The sequence below is a fragment of the Crocodylus siamensis genome, chromosome 6 (assembly GCF_052110815.1).
Source record: "Crocodylus siamensis isolate JL-2025a chromosome 6, ASM5211081v1, whole genome shotgun sequence".
Classification (NCBI taxonomy): Eukaryota; Metazoa; Chordata; order Crocodylia; family Crocodylidae; genus Crocodylus; species Crocodylus siamensis.
In genome coordinates this window covers 63,227,288-63,253,606 of record NC_143400.1, presented here as the reverse complement: position 1 = coordinate 63,253,606, position 26,319 = coordinate 63,227,288, and positions in this window count along the sequence as shown.

The window sequence follows — 26,319 nt, the reverse complement described above, 5'->3', positions numbered from 1 at the left end:
CAAATATAAAACAGTTTGAGGGGGTGGACCTGACTGACAGCTCCGAGGTACAGCTGTTACTCCCCAATCCAGCCACAGGCAGAACTGCTCCCTGCACCCCCACACATGGATTCCCTAGACACTCCCCCATGACCTCAAAGTATCCCTCATCACCCCCGTCTTACCCCTGTCCCTCAAGTCCCCCTTGGTTTCACTCTGTCGCCTGTTATCCCACATATCCCACCCTTATCAGCCCCAAGCCCCATCAGACCCCACCATAGTCCTAGTGCCCCACTGAGCAACCCCTCCCAAACCCCACCTGTTCTGCACACTCTTCCATTCCCATAACACCCTGGCCCCTCCTCACCCCACACCCCTCTGTTACACAGACTCCCCTCTCCTTGAAAGTCCTTTGGTGCTGTTCAGCCCCTCTCTGAACCCCTTCCAAGCAGGTCACCCTTCCCTGTCCCCACAGCATACCATAGCTGGCCTCCACTGCCCTCCAACTCCATATATGGAAACAAACCAGTGGGGTTGGGAGAGGACTAACTTTAGCCACTTGCAGTACCCTACCTGGGAAGACCAACACCTCTCCCAGATTCATCCTATGCAACTTTGTGCCACTCTGTTTCTGCCACTGTTTTCGATTCTCACAGCTTCTACCATCTGCTGCAAGGAATAACACAGGAAAGGGTCACTGCAATAACTTACTTCTTTGCCTCACCTTTGCAACTCCCTCCTACCTCCGACCACTTGTAACCTGGGTCTCACTCCAGGGGTGGCCATGATGACCCTTAAGCCCCCTAAGCCCTTATCAACTTCACTCTCTTTTCCTGTCTCTGGGCAATCTCCATGATGTTATTAGGAATTTAGAAAAGGGAGGCTGTCCCAGGGCTTCCCATGACATCTCACTCTACAGCATGTAGGTGTAACTGTGTGTCACCTTAAGGGCTTACGTGGGCTCTGTCATCCCCAATACCCACACCTCACAGATGTCACACTGTGGCAGGGCACTGGTAGAGCTGCCACTTTAAGGACTGGGCCAGGGACAGGCAGATGCTTGATTAGGGCATCCATTTTAAGGCCCAGCTCCCTGAGCTGAAGGCAGTTTGTGATCAGCCAGCAGAGAAGAAACACCTCTTTGCTAAGCTCTGCCTGGAACACCTTGGAGGGAAGGGTGAGGCTATGGGGATGACTTGGAGAGACCTCATTGGTCCTGGGCATGACCAGAAACTGCAGCCTGCCAGGGCAGGAAGGCCTGGTGGGGCTGCTGGTGGCATGGTGGGCCCCATGTAAATGCCAGAAGTGATAACCTCCCTGGTGTAAAACAGGTCAGGGTGCCTTAACCTCAGCCCCCACCTTCAGGTGGGTTATATAATGCAGGCAAGGCCGGGTAAGCTTCTTGAAATGCCTGAGCCTGCTGGGGTAAGTGATCCCACAGGGCCAGGCATGCTTTGTGAAGCCAAGAATGGGGGACCCCTGAACCCTGTGAGCAGGCAAGCAGGGTACCTGACCAAAACGGCCAGGGGTCAAAAGGGCCAGGGGGGCTCTGCAAGGGATGCCCAAAGAGCAAGAGGCCAAGAAGCTCAGGATCCTGACTGGCCTGAGATGGGGCCAAGGCCTAAGCGGGAGCTGAAAGTCCCAGAGAGGGGACCACAGCTAATGGGTGAAGGGTATGGCTTAGTTTAGCTGTCTGGGATGCCATCTGCAAGGCTTGGGCCACAGTGTAGGGGTGCAACAGAGCTTCGGACATCCTCCTAAACATCGGAGTTCAAAATGGGCAACCTCCCACCTGATTAATATGCTAATAGTATTACATCAAGGCATGGCACCAGGCATGAAAGCTTGCCCTGTCACATACGCATACTAGCCAACCTTGTGGGCTATGGCCTCCTGGCTGTTTATCCTTACATCAGCCCCTGCCTAGGCTATGGGCATTCTGGCCCCCTCAGTCTCTGGCTGCAACCCTACTGGCCTTCAGTCCTCTTCCTTTGACGCTGGCCCTTCCTTTGATCTAGGTCAGATAAGATCCATGGTCTCTCCAGCCTCGCCTGTCTCCAGCTGTAGCCCTTCTTGCCCCTTGGCAATCCCTGGCCTTACCCCTAGACCACTGAGACCTATCTATTCCCCAGGTTCTCTGGCCCTCTGCTCACTTTCCAAGTCCTCTAGCTCCCATTCTATCTCTGGGACCTCGTTATCTCCCCTTAGTCCCTTCCACAAACCGTTAGATGCTCCTCAACCCTAAGACTGAATGCTCATCCCTTCTCCAGCCCTAAAGCTGCACACCCCCAGACATACTTGGTGTGAGCCAGGGTCATTCTCTCAGTGGCCTGGTCAGGGGCTCCTTCCCTGTCAGCTACCTAAATAAGACTCTCTCCTTACCTCAGACCCTAGGCTCATATTTTTTCTTATTACAAATATCCTCATAAAAACATTACATATACTGATAATCTTGTTTTTAATCCCATTACTCAAAAGAAACCATAAATCTATTTACAATTCTTCCTCCTAAAAAACAACATTTTATCTTTCTTCCATATATAATCCAACCTGAACATAACTGTTTACATCACATCAATTTTAAAAAAATATTTTCCATATCCAACTTACAACTTGACTTCACTCCCTTATTTCTGGTAACATCCACCTTCCCCACCCTTCCACTTCAGATTTACAAGCAACTGCATATATTTATAAATCAAACATAAAACATCATTATTTTTATCATACATATCTTTGTGGATCTACTCTTAAACAATACTATGGTCATCAATATAAATGAATAAGGCCAATTATACTAAACCATAAGCTCCAGGATAAACCATAATAACCAGAAATAAAACTAAATCTATACACCTTTCCATCAGTCCTTGTCCCATCTCCCACCATCCGTCACACCAGTTCGTCCTTAAAATAAACAGTAGGGCTGTGCGAAGCTTTGGGTGCTGATTCGATTCAGAGGAGATATGGCCCAATTTGGTGGCCGAATTGCCGAATCCAAATCAAATCAGGAGACCAGTTAAAAGGTCCAAATTGATTTGAAGCTCTCTGAATAGATTCAGAAAAGATTCAGAGAGCTACAGCTATTTGGGCAGTCCCTGCTCATTGCAGTAGGGGGACTGGACCCAGACTCCATGTTGGTAAGTAGGGAGCAGGGGAGGGGGGACTGGAGAAGGGGAGAGGGGACCATGGGGGACCCTTGCCAGGTCCCATCCCCTGCCTGCTCCCCCAGCCCTCCTGAGTGCCCCCTAACCCCTGCCCACTCTCCCAGCCCCCACATGGCTGTCCCACCTTGCCCTAGCTCCCGGCTCTTTTTTAAAAAGTCCCCACTCACCAGCTGCTATCAGGTGATGGGGTGATCCCTGCTGCCTCCCACTGCCCCAGGCTGCATGGGGGGGGTTCTGCCATGAGCCCCCCAAACCCCACCTGCTCTCCCAGCCCTCCCCATAGCTGCCCCACCAGCCTCAGATCCAGTCCTTTAAAAATAAAAAAGCCCCAAACTCACTGGCTGCTGCAGCAGCTTCAGGGTTTCTGGGGGCTCATAGCAGAGCCCCTCATGCAGTGTGGGGCAGTAGGGGGAAGCAGGGATCGCCCCTTGCCTGGCAGGAGCCAGTGAATTGGGGCTTTTTTTTTCTTTTTCTTTTTGAAAGGGCTGAAAGCTGGGAGCTGGGGCAGGTGGGGCAGCCATGGCGGGGTAGGAGAGTGGGTAGGGGTCAGGTGGTTTGTGACAGAGCCCCCCACATGGGGTGGGGCAGCAGGGAGCAGTGGGGTTAACCCTCCACCTCCCACTTGGCAGCAGTTGGTAAATGGGGGCTTCTTTTTAAAGAGCAGGGAGAGTGGGCAGGGCAGCCATTGAAAGCAGGCGGGGAACGGGGCTGATTCAGAGATTCAGCCGATTTGGCTGTAGCCAAATCTCTGAATCAGATTCAGCCGAATCGATGCGGGACAGTGATTTGAATCACCAAATTAAATCGCTGTTCCCTGAATAGGCCAAATCCAAATCCAAAGTGGATACTAGTTGCTTTGCACAGGCCTAATAAACACTCCCCTCTCTAAAACCTCTTCCCTCCATCTATAACGTACCCCTTACCCAACACGCCCTCTGTCCCTCACCTACTTCACTACCTCCTCTCCCCTTCTAACACCTAACAACACATTTCACATTTGTCCCTCCCTACCAGATACCCCTTATGTAAATATAAGTTTCCACTCCTCCTTTCTCCATCCCGCTTCAATCTCCCTCTCCCCCCTTTCTGATCCTTCTTTCCTCATATAGAATTGTAGTTCAAACAGAGCCAACTGTAGACATTCCCTAACTGTGAATTCCAAACCTTTGAGGATCAACAGATTCTGCACCTTCCACAATGTTACTTGTATAGACATAAGCCAGACCCTCATTCTCCACTCCTCCAAACCCTGCTTCACTAACCTATGCAGGGCCTTCTCAAAAGTAACCCTTCTACTCCAGTTTATCTCCCTTACAAACCTCTGTATCCTTAGCCAAACCTCCCACATAAAATAATATTCCCAAAAAATGTGCACCCCCCCTCTCCTCTGCTGTGCACCTCTCCCATGGACAAAGCACATGTAGGTGTGCTAAGGCACATTAATGCTGCGTATGTTGACTGATTTGGGACTAACTTTAAGCCAAAGTTGGTCTGCACACCACGTTAATGCACCTTAGTGTGCGCACATGTAGATGTGTCCCTAAATCGCCTTCATGCGCATTAGACAAATGCGCATTAGGTTTAGGCACACTGAAAAGCACATGTAGACACAACCTGTATTTCATTAAAGTCGTATTATAGGAACTAACTAGAGGACATAATGTGTGTATACAATAAATTACATTCTAATTTAAAATCATTGGTACAGTGTGTGAATGCAAAAGGTGGGAACCAATGATGCGGCCTGGAGTAGTCTGGACCAGATCATGGATGACTACGTGGTTCTGGGGGCCAAGCTTAGAGAGTTGGGGACCCAGGTGGTCTTTTCATCCCTCCTCCCGGTTAGTGGAGGCCATCAGTGGCAGGGCACCTGCATCCGTGAGGTGAACTGGCACCTCTGGAGTTGGTGTTGTCACCCGGATTTGGCTTCCTGGACCATGACCTGCACTTCAGAGCAGAGGGAGTCCTGGGGCATGATAGTCTCCATCTCTCCCCCAAAGGTAAGAGTTTGTTTTCTTACAGGCTAGTTGACCTCCTTTGGTGGGCTTTAAACTAAGTTCATCTGGTGTTGAAGATCCACAGGAGCAAGAGACAACTCAACCAGGTGTAGGACGTGTCCAGGTAAGAGCTCAGGTATATATCAAGGGACCAGTTGCCTCTCAGGAAGAAGGGGTGCCCAGGGCTCCCACATGAGGAATAAGGTGTCTCTTCACTAATGCAAGAAGCATGGGGAACAAGCAGGAGGAGCTTGCTCTCCTGCTTGCAAGTAGTAAAATCAACCTGGTTGGCCTAGTGAAGACATGGTGGGATGAAACTTTTGACTGGGCAGTAGACATAGAGGGCTATAGGTTGTTTAGAAGAGAAAGGAAGGAGAAAAAAGGTGGGGGGGTTGCGCTCTATGTTAGGGAACAGTATAACACTTCTACCTTCCAAATGGGATCAGAGAAAATCTTAACTGAGACCCTGTGGGTCAAGCTCCAACGAGGGCAGGGGGAGAGGAATCTAGTGGTAGGGGTTTATTGCAGGCCACCACATCAGGAAAAAGAGCTGGATCTGGAATTCTCCAGGCAGCTGGGGCAGGCTGTGTATGCAAAGGACATTGTGGTCATGGGTGATACAAATTACCCTGACATTAACTGGGAGGAGCAGTCCGCCAGATCTAACCACTCACAAAGGTTCCTGACGTGCATACAGGATCTACACCTCATGCAGGAGGTACTCGTCCCCATTAGGGGAACCACCATATTGGATGATGGGGGAAGTGCTAGTACAAGAGAGGCTATGGGACAGTGATCATGAAATGATCCAGTTTGCTATTCAGAGAAAGGTGGCAGGATAACTAGCACAGCGCAACTGCTTGATTTTAGGAAAGCCAACTTCGATGTGCTCAGGGCAGTAGTCAGGGAGGCACTTGGAGCCCAGCGGGTAGCTAGCATGGGAGTCCAGGAAAAGTGGTCCTTCTTCAAGGAGGCTATCCTTGGGGTGCAGCAGGATGCAATTCCTCTGAGTAGGAAGGTGGGAAAGGGTCCAAGAAACCTTCAGGGCTGAGCGCAGATATCCAGGCTAGCCTGAGAGCAAAGAAAAAAGTGTACTGGTGGTGGAAGCAGGGGCAGGGGCAAAGGAGGAGTACACCTCCCTGACCCAAGCTTGTAGGGATTTGGTGAGGAAGGCTAAAGCAGCACTGGAGCTTAGATTAGCTTCTGGGATTAAGGATAACAAAAAGTCCTTTTTCAAGTATATAGGTAGCAAGAAGAAGCCTTGGGGTAACATTGGACCCCTACGAGGCAGGGCAGGGCAGGGCAGTTGGTGATGGACGCGCGAGAGAGGGCAGAACCCTTCAACAAGTTCTTTGCCTCCATGTTCCTGTCTGCTGACAATGGGGTGCTCTCGGGTGACAGCATAGAGAGGCTCGGGAAGGATGCGAGTCCCCTGACTGTTAGTTCAGACCTAGTTAAGGATTACCTGGAGGGCTTAGATGTGTCCAAGTCAGCGGGCCCGGATGACCTTCATATGCGGGTGCTGAGGGAATTGGCTGGTGTCATTGTGGAGCCATTGGCACGGCTGTTTGAGGACTCCTGGTGCTTGGGCCAAGTCCCTGAGGACTGGAAAAGGGCCAATGTGGCCCCTATTTTCAAGAAGGGGAGGAAGGAAGAGCCTGGCAACTACAGGCCAGTCAGCCTCACTTCTATCCTGGGGAAGGTCTTTGAAAAAATTATCAAGGGCCACATTTGTGAGAGCCCTGCAGGGGAAGTGAGGTTGAGGGGTAACCAGCATGGGTTCATGCAAAGCTGATCCTGCCTGACTAACCTGGTCTCTTTCTATGACCAGGTAACAAAGAGTTTAGATGGGAAGGAGGAAGTTGATGTCATCTTCTTGGACTTCCAGAAGGCCTTCGACACAGTGTCCCAGCCAATTCTGGTGGGCAAGCTGAGGGACTGCAGCACTGACAAATGCACAGTCACATGGGTGGCAAACTGGCTCCAGAGATGAACCCAGGGGGTGGTGGTGGACAAGTCAATGTCGACCTGGGAGGGTGTGGGCAGTGGAGTCCCCCAGGGCTCGGTCCTTGGGCCGGTGCTGTTCAACACCTACATTAGTGACCTGGACGAGGGTGTGGAGAGCACCCTATTCAAGTTCGCTGATGACACCAAGCTGTGGGGTAAAGTGAATATACCAGCAGGCAGGGACCACATCCAGGCAGATCTGGATAGGTTAGAGAAGTGGATAGATCTGAACAGGATGCAGTTCAACAAGGACAAGTGCAGGGTACTGCACCTGGGGAGAGGGAACCAGCATTATGGTTATAGGTTAGGGGCTGACCCTCTCAGCAGCACAGAGGCAGAGAGGGATCTTGGAGTCAGGATTGACTCCAGGATGAATATGAGTTGTCAATGCAACGAAGCAATAGGAAGAGCCAACCGCACCCTGTCATGCATCAACAGGGGCATCACTAACAGGTCCAGAGAGGTCTTGTTCCCCCTCTATGTGGCACTGGTCAGGCCACAGCTGGAGTACTGTGTCCAGTTCTGGGTGCCGCACTTCAAGGAGGACGTGGAGATCCTGGAGAGGGTCCAGAGGAGGGCCACTCATATGGCTGAGGGCCTCCGTGGCCAGCCCTGTTAGGAGAGGCTGAGGGACCTGAATCTCTTCAGTCTCCACAAGAGGAGACTGAGGGGGGATCTTGTGGCTGCCTACAACCTTATCGGGGCCACCAGCAGGGACTTGGGGAAAGTGTTCACCAGGACCCCCCTTGGAGTCACCAGGAACAATGGCCACAAGCTGAGGGAGGATAGGTTTAGGTTAGATATTAGGAAGAACTACTTCACTGTAAGGGTGGCCAGAGCCTGGAATAGGCTTCCCAGAGAGGTGGTGCTCTCACCTTCCCCAGAAATCTTCAAGAGGAGGCTGGATAGGCACCCCCAGTGCTCCTTCCTGCCCACAGCAGGGAGTCGGACTCCATGATCTGTCTAGGTCCCTTCTGACTCACTGATTCTATGATTCTATGATCATGATTTGAAAAAAGTTACAAATAAAAACCCCTGGGGATCCAATGACCTTGACATCAGCATGGGCTGGTAACTGAAAGATCAACTTTTTAAATGCTTTCTTTTACATGTCTGATAAACTATTTTGATATGAATTATAATTTACATATTTAAAAAAAAATGTTCCAGCATTCACATAATAAAGATGAAGCCATCTGTTTTATTTAGTGTTAAAGACAATGAGCAGAACTCTGCTATAGCATTTCTGGTTTTATAATGTTTGTTCTAGTCACTTTTGTAAAATAAAACTGAAAAGCTAAAAGGCGAGAAGAAAAGCATCAGCAAATGTGTCACAGAACTCATTTCCTATATACGGTTTTATAATTGTTTTCTTAGTATTTTGTATCAATTCCAGCAGTTTAGTAATTATATGTATAGGAAATATGTCACCAATGTTTAGAATCTGTTAGAAGGAACAAAAGACCTTTCGCATTCACATACTGTACCAATAGAACATCAATAGCTGTCATTCATCTGTTCCCAGTCATTATTGAGGCACAAAAGGGAACAGTTTGTTGTCTATTTTTTGCAGAAAGTGAAAATAAATTTCCTGTGCAGGCTATATGCTACCATCTGCAGAGGTACTATATGCTACCATCTGCAGAGGTACTTAGGAAAGCCAGCACTGCAGTACATCTGCAACAACAAGCCACATTGCCTAACCTAGTGCTTCTCAACTTCGCTAGACTCCAGGCACCCTTTGTTAGTCTCAAGGCACCCCTCTGAAAATGCCAGTTCTTAGTTTTCAATCACTTTTTTACTACAAAAAAAATACAGCAATTTTTCTGTTGCAAAGAACTCGGAAAGAATATAGAAGGTCAGAGTGTTTTTAGCACTGTAGGTCATGCCCACACAAGCATGCACATGCATCTCACAGTATCTCAAACCTCTTTGAAACGCTGCAAGACGCATATGCAGGAACAAAAAAATGTTCCCTGTTCTGCAAAATTGCAGTTCAGGGGCAAAATTAGCTATCCAGGGGTCAAGAAAACCCAAGCCACAAAATAGTGGGGCAAGGCACAGTCCCAGACCATGCCTTGAGGCAACTGAATACACAGGTCCTCCACAGAGATGCTCTGGTAACCAGCCAAAGCATTTCTATGGCTGGCCCTTGCCTCAGTGCTGAAGCAAGCACCATGTCAGTTGCAGAGACCTGGACCTGGGCTACGTGTGGGGTAAGTAGAAAGTGCAGGGGCTGGAGGAGGAGGAAGGGGACCATGGGAGGACCCCCATTCAGCCCCAGCCCCTGCTGGCTCTCCCCCCCCATTGCTGCCTTGCCCAGCCCCATCCCCTGCACACTCTCCCAGCCCTCCCAATTGTTCTTCTGCCCGGCCCCAGCATCCCAATACTCAAAAAAAACCCCCAAAACCCTGCTGTAGCAGTGGTTGTGGGGGCTGCTGGAGACTCATGGCAGAGCCCTCCCCTCCCCCCCGTGTGGCATGGGGTTACAGGGAGTGGTCCCAGCCACCTGGCACCCGCGCTACTGCTATCAGATCACATAGGTGCAGGGTGCTTTGGCAAGGTGCTGAGCAGCACCGCGCACTGTCTGGGAGCTTGGGGCCACTGAGGCTGAGTGGTGCTAGGCTCTGGGTGACAGCAGGAGCCGCCCTGAGTTCCCAGGCAGTGGGTGGCGCCCTGCTGAGCCGTGCTGCTCCCATGCGATCTGACAGCAGCAGCATGGTTGCCAGGCAACTGGGGCCACTTCCCACTGCCCCGCACTGTGCGAGGGAGTTCTGCCATGAGGCCCCAGTGGCTTCTGCTACAGCCAGTGAGCATGGGATTTTGGTGCTAACATTACATGGCATCCCATGGCACCCTAGTTGAGAATTGCTGGCCTAAACAAATGTACAGTCAGGAGCAGGACACAAAGTTCTTGCAACATACAACTATCTTCTGAAAGGCGTTTTCTGGGGAGGAAGACATCAACCTGCTGCTAGTGTTGAGCAGAGGTTGACCATGCTCCAGAGGTGCATACAGGATAGTGCCCATTGGGTCTGCACATACTCACACCATTGTACCTTGCAGATGCATAAGCAAAGAATATTTGTGCTAAGTCTGTTGATTTATACCCACAAACATAGGATGATGTGGTAATTTCTGGCCCTCCAATTCCATGTATCTTTACAGGTTGGAAGAAAAATTGTGTGTGGTCTATTATTGCAGAACTTCTATAAAATCCTCTGGATATCACTGGAATTGTCTTCAAGTCAACCAGATTTCACAGTGGGAGAGGACATATTCTGACATACATCCTGCAGCCAACTGCTCCATTCTTCCAGTTAGGATAGATTCTCTGTTATTCTTTTTACCCTTGGTACTATAGGATGTTCAATAAACATTAAGTGATTAAGGTGTTTGCCACAGGTCTGCTTTATTCTGTGTCCGATTCCAGCTTCTTGTCAAGACTTTCAAAGTGCTTTGCTTACGCTACCTGCCTGGGAAGCTCAAACCATAAAGCCTGTCTACTATATTCACCTTTATCCATGGGGGAGGGGACTTTTCTTCCCAGCAGACTAGCATGACCAGTAGCATAACTAGGGAGGGGCGAGCGGAACACTGGCCCGGGGTGCCAACTTAGAGGGGCATCAGTATGGACACCATCCCCACCCCACCCCCAAGTCTTTGCCACAACAGGTGCAGAAGCACAGCCCCGTGCCCAATAGTATATCTGGGGGAAGGGAGTGGAATGATGTGCCTCTCCCCACAGAACATTTTGCCATAGGAGGCACAGTCCTGCCCTGGATGGCAGGTGATGAATAAAGCAGCAGAAGCAGTCCCCAGGCTGCTGTCTGTCCCTCAGTGGCCAGAAGCAACTGCCACTCAAGTGAGGAGACCCCCAGCAGGTTAAGACTCATCTCCCTCCCTCCTTCATGCTCTAGTGGTCAGCATAATTCCTCCCCCACCCCAGGCACTGAAAGAGCTTCCTCTGCTTCTGCACATGACCCAGGGCAAGAGTAGATTTGTAAAAGTTTTCTCCATAGACTTTGCCTTCACATTTACATGCAAACAATGAACCTGAGTTCCTTCCTCATGATGGAAAAGACTTTTAAGTCCTAGAAGGGCCAATATTTTTCTTCCCTTGCCTGGTTCAGCAGGCTTTTGAGGCTGCAGACAGAGAACATTTGCGCTAGTTTTCAGGAACTAGACGAGTTCGCACTGTTATTGTTTCAGCCCAGTTTTTCTGAGATCACTTCATACTGTATTTGGACATGCCTTGTCAAATTAAATTTAGTTACATTTAGCAATCGTATTGGTTATGTTAATGGATTTATGTCTAGTCCAAAAGCAAGAGACTTTAATATTAACAAGAAGTGCTGTCTAGAAGGATTCCAATCATGTCTCAGAATAAGAGAAAAAATGAATAGATTTTATCATCTTACTTGTATAGTGTCTTATTGGATATGAATTTCCATTTGTCAAAATGCCCCTTTCAGGGTAGATTTAGCCATAAAATGAAATGAAACAGATCCGTTTCCTAGATACAGAAAATGATCTACATATGAAACAAACAGTATCTGCAAGTGCCTATGAGAACATTCCCAGAGGTATTAACCAGCTCTGCCTTTGAAGCAATTTATTTGTTAAGTTATTTCTCCAAAGCCTCAATCCTATAACACTTATGCATGTGCTTAATCTCAGACTTGTGAATATTCCTACTGAAGTCAATGAAGCTATTCTTGTGCTAAAAGGTTAAGCACAATCAAAAGAGGCTGCATTTGTAAGATCAGGGACAAAAGAGGAAAAGTGTTTATTGTAAAGACACACACAATAAATATTACTGCTAGTCTTTGGTAGAGCCTCAGAATTTCCTCACATAACAGGACAAACAAGATTCCAAATCACAGAGTATTCAAGTTACAGGACATGACCCCATGCCAGCAAGATGCTGAACACTACAGTACTCCCAATGTGGTGTTCCGAGTTAAAGTAACAGACCTCAGCACATGTAAGTTCTCTTCCTGGCTTTTCTATGAACTCATCAGGCGACTTTGGACAAGTCGCTTAGTCTGGGAAAAACAAAGTTGTTGATAAATTCACATGATTTTTTCTGGACTATTTTTTGCTAAATTAATTTAGTTTGTAAAGAACCAGAAGGTTTTATAATACAAGCAGAAGACTACATAAACAGAAACTAAGACTAGCAGTAAAGCCCGCTCCACAGAACTTCATCAAATCATTGTACAATTAGCAGTGAGAATCAAATATCATTTCAAAGAAAGCCTGCAAATCCATATATAAGATCTAATTTTGAATAATGTTATGATTTGTTTACTTTAAGCCAGGAAGCCCATTCACATGTGAAAAGCTTGAAAAGTGGATTCACTAAAATGTTTTTTTTGTTGTTGACCTTGCTTCCTTAAATATTGTCTTAGCTCCCTGGGATTTTGCATTTATCCAGTGCATTACACAGCCTGTAGGTAATTCCATTTGGTTCAGGAAGAAAGTCATTACAACCTGAGATACTACATTACTTTCCAGAGCAACCTGATATGGAGAACATTGTGTTGTAATTATTGAGAGCTCTGAGGGGAAGTTGTTAGCATGAATTCAGACTCATTCTTTTTTTTAAATAATCAGGTTTTTGCATACCTGAGTAATTATTTAATTTGTTCAGCAGATGCTGATGATGTTTCTATTTTACTCTGCCTTGCTGCATGCAGTATGATTGAGAACATTGTGAACTTTTGCAGTTAATTGTTTTCAATTCAATTAACAACATGTTCTGGAAGAGTGACCATTTTGCTGATGTAAAAAAAATCCCAATTTTAAGACTAAGGCAACTGTGAGGCAGAGTCTACATGGCTTGAAGATGGAAGGGAAAAAGGATTGGGTTCATTTCTGAAATAGCAGATAGCCTTAATGAGTACTAAAATGTCAAACATTCATGACTGAATATGTTTCTAAACACTTCCTGAAGCACTCTGTCAGTTCTCAGGGCATCCTGAGGAGAGGTTTGCAGGGGGGGAAAGAGCCTTATGATAATGACTTCTTCAGAAAAAGTCTTCATAATCTATTTGCTTAATTCATGTTATTGCAAAATAAGGCAAATGCTCAGAAGAGAGGTATAAAACCGAAGACCTCAGTGATATCACTTGGAAACAGCAAGATAAAACCTATTATTTAAGAAATATGCAGGGCTGTGTGTGAAGGAATAAGTTAAGTGAACCTGTGGTTATGTTCAAAAGAAATGGAATGCACCCACCTCCTGCAGGTTTATTAACAGCAGGAGGCCCCCAGCCTGCATATTCTGCAGCCCAGGCCATGGACGACAGATCATCGTAACATCAAGCTCCTATCCTAGTTCTCTGACTCTTTCCTCCTCCACCTCTTGGTTTTCAAAACAACGCTTTCATCAGACGACCCAGAAGTACTTCTCAAGCCATAGATGATCCAGGTAGAACTGTCGAAGAATCAGTAACTGAAAGGGATTAGGTCAGGAGTGGCCAACCTGCACCATGGGTGCCACAAGCGGCACAGGCAGCCTCTGTGGTACATGGCATACCAGGGAGGGGACAGGAAGCACAGTGGCAGATCAGGCAGAGAGCTCAGGCCTGGAAGAAGCAAGCAAAGCAGCAAGGGAACAAGGAAAGGGGATCAAAGTGGCACCTGGAGAATGTGGGGGGCTAATTTGTAGCATGCCTACCAAAAATGTTGACCCCCGCTGGTTTAGGTTAACCAGACTGAAAGATGTAATGCCCCAAGCAACATAATAATAATACTTTCCCACTAGACCCTAAACATTTTACTAAAACAACCACAAAACAATCTTGACTGAAAATTTTTAACTAGCCCTTTTCAAAATCCTGGGGGCAGTTGCTGGAGTGAAAAGTAATTATCCATGACCACTTGACTTATGATTTATCATGATTGATTTAACTAATTTAAATCAACTTACTTATTTTTCTATTTTTTTTGCTTGCACATACAATGAGATTGTCATTGCTATCCACATGTATTAGAGTATTTGACGGAATTTACAATGATATCCACGTTTCCCCCAAAAGCCACATTGTGGTATGTGGCAATTCTTTTGTTGATTTGGTGGATACAGTGGAGGCTTTGGCTTTCTAAAACTATATTCTACAGGATTTAAGAAAAAATATTGAATAAGTAATGAGGAAAGCCATATAATATGCCCAAATATAGTGAACTAAATATGCAATAAATTACAAACTCAAACTTTCTGGACCCAGAAAGATATCCACTTGATACCTTCTCCCAGCTAGACATTGAGGGCATCTTGATACATACTCCGGTGGGCAGGGGGAGGGACCCTCTGTAATTAGAGCAGATCTTAGGAGCCACTCTAATTAAAGTTCCCACAGAATCTCATGCATTAAGCATCCTGCACTTCAAAATGGCAGTGGGGGTGTTTTAACTAAAGTAGGTTTGAAGTGCAAAATGCTAAATACATAAGACCCCAAGGTTGCTGGAGCGATTAATCAAGTCTGCTCTGATGCATGCTAATTACAATGATTACTCATTGGCTGGGAACAGACATTATATGTATACCAGTATAGGTGATGAGCAACTGGTTTAAACCTGTAACAGAACAGAAGTTCAGTGCACACAGACTGGTTTCAAAATGGCCAGACTGGTTGAAGACAGACCTGGATACGTGTAGTAGCAAACTTAACTGATTTAGATTGAACCAGTCAATCGAACTTGTGTCCCAGATCCCCTCCCAACACAAGTTGTCTCAGCCCCCCTGCATCCCAGGATACAGTTGCAGTGCATGGGGGTGCACTGGAGCAGCCAGCATGGAGAAGTGCAGGTCTATGCTGGTGGGACAGGGCAGAGAGGGGGGAACAAACTTCTTCCCTGCTCCCTTCTGGGGCCAGCATCTGGCCAGACCCTCACCCTTGCCTGTCCTTGCTGAGGCTGGGGAGCAGAGGAATGGGGCCAGCCCTGCTCAGCTGGAGCAGAGAGCTGAACCCAGAGAGCATGCCGGGGGACTCTGGTTTAACTTAAACCAGGAAGGGGTCTGGGTCAGACACTGCATAAACTGGTTTGAGCTCAATCAGTTAAATCTTATACTACATTCAACCAGGTTTACCTCAAAATGGTTTAAGCCATTTTGAAACTGGTTTATGTGTACTGAATGTCTATTCTGGTACAGGCTTAAGCCAGTTTCTGATCACCAAAACCAGTTTATGTATAATGCCTGTCCCTAGCCATATAGAGAGATTGCAGAGCTTAATTTAGTAATGCCTGCAGTATGGCTGAAATGTCCAAATGAAAGGTTAGGTATAAATACCGGGTATTTATATTAGCTCAGCAAAGCACAGGTACTGGTAATTGAAACACGGCATTTTTACACATGCTATGGGGTGGAGGGGGTGGCCACCTAGTGTAAGCACATTGTTATTATCATCATAATTCATTGTTAACTATTGATTGACCTTGGGCTAATTGGAGTTTGCAATTGCGTCATTGTTGTTGGCTTGACTTTGTGTATGTGGTTCAGGAGTTACAGGAATTGTGGCTGGTATTTATTTAATAGATTTCATAGATTTCATAGACATTAGGGCAGGAAGGGACCTCGGGAGATCATCGAGTCCAGCCCCCTGCCCAAATGGCAGGAAGTCAGCTTGGGCCATAGGATCCCAGCAAGATAAGCATCCAATTTACTCTTGAAGGTGTTCAATGTAGGTGCTTGAACCACCTCCGCTGGCAGACTGTTCCAGACCTTGGGGGCTCGGACAGTAAAGAAATTCTTCCTTATGTCCAGCCTGAAATGGTCTTGCAGGAGTTTGTGACCATTCGACCTCGTCATCCCTTGGGGCGCTCCGGTGAACAGACATTCCCCCAGATCCTGGTGGTCACCCTTGATAAATTTATAGGTGGCCATCAGATCACCCCTGAGCCTACGCTTTTCCAGACTAAAGAGTCCCCTGGCTCTCAGCCTGTCATCGTAAGATCTGTTTTCCTGACCTCTGATCATGCGTGTGGCTCTCCTCTGGACTCTCTCAAGCTTCTCCACATCCTTTTTGAATTGTGGAGCCCAAAACTGGACGCAGTACTCCAGCTGCGGCCTCACTAAGGCCGAGTACAAGGGGAGAATGACGTCCCGGGATTTGCTCGAGAAGCATCTATGGATGCACGCCAGCGTTTTGGTCGCTTTACTAGCCGCAGCATCGCATTGCAGGCTCATGTTCATCTTGTGGTCAATGATGACCCCCAAGTCTCTTTCTTCTGTAGTGCTAACCAACGTAGCACGGCCGAGCCTATAAGGGTGCTGCAGGTTTTTCCTCCCAAGGTGGAGAACCTTGCTTTTTTCGGTGTTAAACACCATGAGGTTCTCATCTGCCCATTTGCTGAGCTTGTCCAGGTCAGCCTGGATCACCCGCCTGTCCTCTGGCGTGGATGCTTTGCCCCAAAGTTTGGCGTCATCGGCGAACTTGGCCAGTCCACTCCTGACTCCAATGTCCACATAGTTAATGAAGATGTTGAACAGTATGGGTCCCAGGACAGAGCCTTGAGGGACCCCACTGGTCACAGGGCACCATGATGAGTGACTGCCATCAATCACAACCCTCTGGGTCTGACCATGGAGCCAATTTCCCAGCCAGCGGATCGTGGTGGAGCCAAGGCCACAACTGGGCAGTTTGGCCAGGAGGTTATCATGGGATACCAGATCAAAAGCTTTTTTGAAGTCAAGATATATGACATCAATCTCTTCTCCCTTGTCCAGGTGATAGGTCACCTGGTCATAGAAGGAAATGACATTGGTCAAACAAGACCTACCCGCAACAAACCCATGCTGGCTATCCCTTAGAATGTTAGCCTGGGCCAGTCCCTCAAGGATGGCCTCCTTAATAAACTTTTCTAGGATCTTCCCCAGGATAGAAGTCAGGCTAATGGGCCTGTAGTTAGCCGGATCCACTCTCCTCCCTTTCTTGAAGATCGGCACCACACTGGCCTTCTTCCAGTCTTCCGGCACTACACCAGAGCGCCAGGAGTTTTCAAAGATCCGTGCCAGGGGCTGGGCTATGACGCTCGCCAGCTCCTTGAGTACCCTGGGGTGCAGATTGTCAGGGCCAGCTGACTTGAAGGTATCCAGCTTCTCAAGGTGTTCCTTCACGAGGTCAGCATTGATAGAGGGTAGGGGATCCCCATCACCCAGATTTCCCTGTCCCATAGCAGGCATGGGCATCCCGTGTGACTGATGAAAGACTGACGCAAAGTACCTATTTAATAGGTTGGCTTTTTCCTGGGCGTCAGTTGTCAGTTGCCCCATCTGGTTTAGCAGGGGTCCAACATTGCCCTTGCTTTTCCTCCGGCTCCCCACATATCTGAAAAAGGACTTTTTGTTGTCCTTGATGCCTGAAGCTAGTTGGAGTTCAGTTGCAGCCTTGGCTTTCCTGGTTTGCTCCCTGCAGGACCGGACCAGCGTGGAGTAATCCTCCTTGGAGGTGAATCCCATCCTCCATCCTTTGTAGGCTTTCCTTTTTAGCCACAGAAGGTCTGCTAGGTCCCTGGAGAGCCACGGGGGCTGCTGTGCCTTCTTGCTGCCTTTCCTCCGTGTTGGCATAGATTTAGCTTGTGCATTGAGGATCGCTTCCTTGAGAAGCAACCACTCTTCTTGAACTCCCATCTCCCTGGGGTCATGGTCCCTGAGGGCCTGACTGACTAGCCTCTTGAGCTTGTCAGAGTCGGCTTTTCTGAAGTCAAGGACTTCTGTGTTGCTGACTGACTTGCCAGCTTTACGGCAGATGGTGAAGGTGATCAGCTCGTGGTCGCTGTCACCCAGCTTCGCATCGATTACTAGGTCGCCAATTATGTCGTCCCCCGTAGCCAGTACCAGGTCGAGCAGCGCTTTGCCTCTCGTTGGCCCATAGACTTCTTGAGTCAGGTAGAGGTCATCCACGCATGAGAGAAAGCTTTGTGACCGCTCGGATTTTGCTGAATAATCTTCCCACGAGATGTCTGGGTAATTGAAGTCACCCATGACAACCAAGGTCCTGGAGCAAGCGGCCTCAGTCAGTTCCCGGGCGAACTCCTGGTCAAGCTCAGGATTTTGAGTGGAAGGTCTGTAGTAGACTCCCACCGTTGTGTCCCCTGTGCCGTATTCCCCACAAATTTTTACCCGGAGGGTCTCTAGCTGTCCATGCCGGTCGCCAACATCAGCTTGCAGGGACATGTAGCTTTGCTTCACATAGAGAGCTACACCCCCGCCCCTTTTGTCAACACAATCCCTCCTGTACAGGGTATAGCCCTCTATACCCATGGTCCAGTCATGGGTGGAGTCCCACCAGGTCTCCATTATCCCAATGACATCATATTTCTTTGCACTGAGCAGGAGGATGAGCTCATCCTGCTTGTTGCCCAGGCTCCTGGCATTAGTGTACAGGCAGGCAAGTGTGCCCTTAGGGGCTCTTGCCTTGCCCACAGATTGTGCCAGGGCTGGGGCAGGGGTGGGCTCCCTTAAATGCCTTGGTCCGCTGGCTTTGCAAGGGTCGCTCAGCAGGCCAGCAGTGGCAGTAGTCCCCTCATCCCCCAGTGGGCTTAGTTTAAAGCCCGGTGGAGCAGATCAGCCAGCCTGGCTGAGAAGAGCCTCCTCCCCGAGGAAGAGAGGTGGAGGCCATCTCTTCCCAGCAGCTTGCTGCTCTCTCGCCAAAGAGCGGGCTGTGGTCATGGAAGCCAAAGCCTTCCTGATGACACCAGCACCGCAGTCTTTGGTTCACTGCGTGGATCCTCCTCTCCCTCCTCAGCCCATAGCCTGAGACTGGGAGGATGGACGAAAACACCACCTGAGCTCCCAGACCCCTAAGCTCTGCTCCCAACTCCCTGTAGCACCTCATGACCTGGCTGGGGGTGCTCCAAGCCATGTCATTGGTGCCCCCATGAATAAGGAGCATGGGGTAGTGGTCTGTGGGCCGGAGGAGCTGTGGGATCCTCTCCGCAATATCTCGGATGCGGGCCCCCGGGAAGCAGCAGACTTCCCGGGCTAAGGGGTTGGGGCGGCAGATTGCCCCCTCAGTGCCCCGCAGGATGGAGTCTCCCACAACAAACACCTTTCGCTTTGACTTGGGGAGAGCGGGGGCAGTGGCTGCGGTTGAGCCTTGGTTGCCTGCAGGAGCCGGCAACTGAGCAGGCTCTGCCGGGGCTGCAAGAGGTGCGAACGTGTTGCTAAGCTCCAGCGAGGGAGGGGCCTTGGTGCGGCGGACCTTGGGGCCCATGATCACCTTGGTCCATGCCCCTGACTGGGCAGAGCGGGAGGTCCCAGAGTCCTCCTTAGTCATGGAGAGAGACGGAGCTCTCGGGGGAAAAGGGCCTGGCAGTAGGAGTCTATCTCCTGCTCACAGTCCCTGATGGCACGCAGTCTCTGGACTGTGGCCTGGAGCTCCTCCAGCTGGCGCGCCAGAGACCCCAGTAGGGAGCAGACCCCGCAAGGGGAGGGGGCCATGCTCCCAGGCCCCAGAGCCTGAAAAAGGGACAGGCAGTCCCCACAGCCAAGAGCCAGGGACTCCGTCTGCGTGGAGCCCAGAACCATGGGCTCCATCTGGGTGGCCATCTCTGAGGTGGCCAATGAAGGGGCCACAGAGCCCGAGGGGACCCGAGGGGTGCAGCGCGTGCCCATCCATGTCATGCCTCTGGTAGGCTGGCAACGGCTGGGGCTGGCTATGGCTGGGGGGGGTCGCAGGCAGGGTCTCATGCCCTCCCGCGCCCTCCCCTGCGCGAACTCCGCGCTAACTCGGGCGCCTGTTTGCGCAGCCTGTTCGCGCGGCTCTCTGGGGGGCTGGGCCAAGTAGGGTGCTGGGCGTGGGCTTGACCCGGCCCGGCACCAGGGAGCGGCCTCCTCCCAGCAGCGAGGAGTTAACCCCTTCCCACCACAAGCCCACTTACCTCCGGCTGTGCTGGGGGTCAGCAGGGGGCTCGGTGGCTGCTGAGGGGGTGTCTGGGGGGCTTCGGGGGAGCGGTGGCGCAGCGGGCTTCACCTGCGCATCTCTCACCGCTCCAGAGCCTACCTGAGTGTTTTGTTTTGGTTTTTTTTTCCCCTGTTTGGCGGGCCCTTTTAAACTATGCGCATGCGCAGTGGGCCTGCCATCAGGGGACGCTGGCTTCTCAGGCCAGGGGGGCCCTGCCCAGGATTTGGGGGGCCCTGCCCTACAGGAGGGGGACTGGTGAGTACCCCCTCCTTCTCTTCTCTCTCCCTGGGGGACTGGGCCAAGTAGGGGCCTGGGCGGGGGCTTGACCCAGCCCGGCACCAGGCAGCAGCCTCCTCCCAGCAAGCGAGGAGTTAACCCCTTCCCACCACGAGCCCGCTTACCTCCAGCTGTGCTGTGTTTATTGTGAATTTGTTTCATAATTGTCCCGGGGAGTGGGGTGATGCCGGTGACTCACCTGCAGCACGGGACAATGCTCACAGGAAACCCACGTGGCTCCCAGAGGCGTCCAGGGGGGATTAGAGGGCCAGAGCAAGGAGCTCCTTGGCGAGGAATCCCGTGGGAGTCCCAGCAGCCGGCGAAGAGAGAGTGGGGACTGACCAGGACGTCGGAGAGTGGGAGCAGCCGCACAGAACGCACAGGACCCAGGTGAAGGACCAACCCGGAAGGGAGTGGAGGACCTGGACAAGGGGTCATGATCGGGGCGGGGTCACCGCCCAAACTCTGGAAGCAGGGTTAGACTAGGCTTAGGGGACCAGGGAAAGGGGACGTAAGCCAACCCTGTATCCAGGGCAGCTCGACCCTAGGCGTTCAAGGGACAGGGCCCTGGAGGAAGCTGGACTGGCTTGACGGGCCACAGGACTCCACTGAGTCAGCTCAGGAAAGGTGGCATGAGGCCGGGGTGGAGCCCTGTGTACATCCGCCGGGTCAGACCCGGGCAGCGAGGGACCCGCTAGGCGACCCACCCAGACGTGGCAGGCGAGAGCGGGAGCGGCGATATGGGGAAAGAATAACCTCAATGCCTTTAAGGGCCCTGAGGCCCGGCTGAAACATCAGAGCCATATTCTTGGGGTAACTAAAGCCCAGCAGGCACAATAAATATACATATGTACAACTTACCTGATTTGCATAGTGTTCCTTTATATGGACCCAGCTCTGACTGGGGTCAAGCTGTAGACCTATTTTCAGGGGAATTAATTTACTTCAACTTAGGCACTTCAGGATATAGAGGATGAATGACCCTCTGCACTAATTAATTGGTGTTTCCCCATTAGCAAGTCTTCGCCATCACAGGAAAACAGTCCATCATATCCCTTTGCCTATCTGGTGCCTTTTGAAATCATGTACACAACTCCAGGTTAGGACGTATGTATACTAGGGCTTTTTTCTTGCAACACAGCAACTAGAGAAAAGGAAATAATCTGGTCCACAGGACATTTACTTTATAACACCACAGATCGTTTTAAAGAAATGCAGGGGGGAACCAAAGCAAGCAGTGAAACTTCATTTTTGTAATTATGTGCAGCATCTGAAGAAGAACCAATTTTTTTTATCTTAACAAGACTGAATAAAAGCCCACACCCTTGTTTATTCATTATTGCTTCCATTTATTTCATACCCATTTCTCATGACATTTTCAAGCTGCTCACTAAACAACTGCCTATTTCCTTTTGAAAGATTAAGGCAAAGAAGAATGATTTGCTGAAGCAGCAACTTCCCTGCTTATACAGTATATACACTGGGCAGTGTTATTAGAGCTGTGTGAATAAAGGGGTTTTTTGGTTTGAAAGCCAAACTGAAAAAACTGAAAAACAGTCCATTCAAGTTGCCTGAAATCAATTGTGTTGGAATTTTTTTGTTAGTTGGTAGAGGAGCGTTATTATTTGCGGGGGGAGAGAGTTAGAAGGGGTGGATGGTTTTGTTTGAGGGGCTTTTTGTATTTTAATAATATCCTGATGAAATGCAAACAAAATGTCCTTTAAAACTTTCCTTAGGGTCAAACAAACATTTTAAAAACTCTTGTAAGGATAAATTTCAAAATGAAACATTGTTTCAAAGTAATCAAACCATTTCATTTCAGAAATAGAAAAAAATATTTTGACTTTGAGATTTTTCAACACTAAGTCACAAATAAAATCAGACATTTATCAGTTAAACTACATCTGTATTTTTCAGCAGGAAGGTTCCACACACCAAGTTTTAACAGGCTTTCTGTATAATGCCTAGAAATGGGCTCCACACTCTAACTATTGGTCTAGACCTTAATATAAGTTTTATATAAGTAGTTCTGGTTTGGGGGTCTCTCCCTAGCAATAGCTGTCATTACTTCTTTAAATATATAGATATGAGAGATCAGAGTATTAAAGCTTCTTTTACTTCTATATTTTTATATGTACATGTATGTGTGCACATGTGTATGTACATGCACACATGCTTAAATGACACACTCTTACAAAAAAATCTTTCATTTGATCTGTAATTATTTTCTCAAAGCGAAAGACATTTAAAAATAAAACTGATAGAAACTTAAAAAAAGAAGTATACAAAACTTTAAACAGCCAAAGCCCAGTATTTCCATTACTTCCATTTTATTATGAAACCAGGACTTCTGTACAAAAGGTTTCCAGGCTAACTCTTCAGTTCAGTGGTTTCTTTCACTTTGGTTGCCTCAAATCAAAGAACCTTATTGAAATTTACTCCTCTTGTGCTCAAACTTGATGACAAACCCCAGTTAATAGCTATTGGTGTGTTTAGAGGTATCTGACTGAAATAAAATAAATCATCGACTAAAACAGCAGTTCCCAATCTGTGGTATGGGTACCACCAGTGGTACACAGGCAACCTGTCAGTGGTATGCATTAACAAATTTATTATAATTACTTTATATGAGAAAATGTTGCTAGTGGTACTTAAGTTTGAACTGAAAAATTGCTGGTGGCACTTAAGGTTGTACCATTTTAAATTGGCAGTACGCAATATGTCAGAGTTTGGGAACTCCTGGAGTAAAGGTAATATTATTATTTTTGATGTTTTTAGTCTTTGAAGATTGTATTTAGATTTCAATGGAATTTAATCTAATGGCCCTGGCAAGTAATACTTGGCCTTTAAAAGATTTTCTTTTAAAATCAGAAGAATACTTCCTTGTGCTAACCATTTTAATCTTTCTTTAGTTGCAATAACATAGCAAAATCTCTGTTCACTCATGTAAATAACTACATTGATTTACTTTATTTGTGCCTTCTGTAAGTAAAGCAAGCAAGATTTTGCACTTAGCTATACAACCTTTACTGAAGTCTATGGCAATTTTTCCAATAAGTTTACTAGGATAAGGAGCAGGTCTGCATCCACAAAATATCCACAGACTATTTTATTGAATGAGGAGAGATGGGCAAGATAAAACTCCTTAAACTACTATCAAAGTTCTACAAATCTGAGAAGGTAAAAGATACTTGAAGGCTGGTGAATAACAACTTTGTTCATAGCCCAGATTTTCAATCTTGATTTATAAACTAAACTTAGAAATGATTCAGTAATGACTACAGAGTTTACAGACTGGTAGCACCCAAGAGCACCATTATGCTGAGTACGATATCTCCTCCTCTTGCTTGTCCCCAGCTAAACATGATCACTGTTCTGGATTCCTGGCTCTCCACCAGCTTTGGTCATACATACCTTCTTCTTCCAACTCCTTCTCTCTCATGTCCCTCTCCACTATATCTCTCCATTTCATCTTCAATCTTCCTCTGCTTCTTTTCCCTGGTAGTGCCATTCTGGTAACTTCATTTCCCACTTATTCTTCCAGATTCCTTTGAACATGCCCATACCATGCATGTACTATCACTTCTGTACTATCTTAGATGCCTCCACTACCTTCACTGATCTTCTGTTGTAAGTATTCCTCACTTTATCTACTTTTATCACTCCACACACCCATCAGAGTGTGTGTGTCATATTAATACAGAAAAGATAATTCCCCTCTGAAGAATTTATATCAAGACTGCTTACCATTCTAAATCAGTATTTGGCAAAAAAAAAAAAAAAAGAGAGACTGAAAACCAGTTACTTAGCTTCCTACATACAGATTTTGCAGTAAAATTTTCAAAGGGGGGGTGGGGCTTTAATTCATATAATGTAAGTTTGTCTAAGAGAAAAATAATGCAGCTATTGAAGGAACTATAAACAATATCAGTTCTGTTGGTGAACTCAGTTAACATGCTATGCACCAACTCTTTCAAATCATGCATCACAATATCACAAGTAAAAGTTTCTACGTTCCAACAACTGCATCAGGCATATGAAACAAGACTGGTTAAAAAAAATCTGTCAGAAATGTTGAGTAATGATTTTTTAAACAACCTTTGCAAAGTGAAACTGTATTTCAAAAGAAGCAGAACATCTGAAAATTAAAATTTTCAGACAGAGAAAGAAACATTTAAGTTCACATATGCCAGCACAGTGTCCCAAGGGAAATGTAGTTAAAGAAAGTCTCCCACAGTGCTCCCATAGATGGGGCTCTACGGTTGGTTTTTATCTCCCATGATGTGCCACAAGATGGCAAACTATGGTGTATCATGGGATATATAGAACCATAGAAAATATGAGAATGAGGCTCACACTGGCAGTACTTTTGACTCAAAATTTAAAGTATCTGTGCCAAAGTAGTGTCACTTTTTTTTCATTGTGTTTTTTGCAAAAGGCTGAGTTGTCACTCTATTATTCCAATATTGCAGGAAGGGATGTATGTGGTTCTGGGCCCATGGGGAAGAAAAAGGCAACTCCCAAAGCTAATGGGACTAAGAGTCTAATAAGTCAGGTCCTTAGACAGATAATTCTCAGTGCAATTTTTAAAAAAATTATAATCTACTTCTAAATTTTGTTAAAGCAATTTCCACATGAAATTACACATGCATTTTTGCCCTCACATTTATTTGCAGGTGCTAATTATACAAGTCATGGTTTTTTCTCAAGATTAACAGAGTTTGGAGATTGACACCTCCCACATATACCCTACTTCATGCTCTGACAAGGGTTTGCCCCCCCAGGGCACAAATCTTGCTAGTTACATCTCTGTTTGAAGAGATCTGAAGGATCATTTAATGTACTCCCCTGCGCAAATGCAGGACACACTATTCCTAAATTATACCAGATAGATACCTTTCCAAACCCTTCTTGGAAAACCTCCAGTGAGGAGTTTCCACAATCTCCCAAGCAGCTCCTTTCATTTTCCTACAGTTCTAAGACTTATGGACATGTTTCCCCTCTCCCCATATATTTAATCTAAATCTGCTTTCCTGTAGTTTAAATCCTTACGTCTTGATTTATTTTATGGCAGTCTTTAAAGTATTTGAGAACTACTATCACGTCTTTCCTTAATTTCTTTCTCCAGACTAAATTTCTTTAGTTTTCTCAACCTTTCTTTGTATGGATAGCATCCTAATCCCTTTAACATTTCTGTCATTTGTTTTAAAATCTGTTCCAGTTTCTTTTATTTTAAAATATAGTACCCAAAATTGAACATAGTACTACATATGAGCCCTATCTGTCTCCAATGTCTTGCTTACAATACTTCTGTTAGTGCAGCCCAACATTGCATTTGCTTTTTCGTTTTGTTTTCTTGACAGCATTGTATTGCTGACTTGTGTTGACTTTGTGGACCACCATAAATCCTAGTGGTACTGCCAAGCCTGCTGTCTTCTATTCTGGATCTTCACATTCAGTTTTCATTCCTAACGATTTAGCACCTTATGTATATTTTTGCTGAACTTCATTTTGCTTTCTGCAGCCCAATTCAAATTTACCGAGGTCCTCTTGAATTTTAATCCTTTCCTCAAAAGTGTTTGCAGCCCCTCACATTTTGGTGTAAATTTGATCAGGAAGCTTTTTAATCCTGTTTTCTAGACATTAATAAAAAAGTTAATGGTACTGGACCCAGAACAGACTACTTTGTTTGCTAATCAACTGCCCTATTTGCTATAATTTGTGTCCACAGTGCAGAGAGACAGCAACATGCAAATACATTAAAAGTATAAATTAAGAGACCTTATATGGGGGTTGAAAATAATATCTACAGATCTACATTATGTTTTACATAATTTACTGCTGGACTTAAATGGTTGTGGTCAACATCTGCTACCTACCCATATATCACTGGACATCATAAATGAACAGTGTCCCAGGGGGACACAAACGGAGGTCCTGAAACATTCTCCCATGGCTGGACCCAAGGCTGGGGTGAGC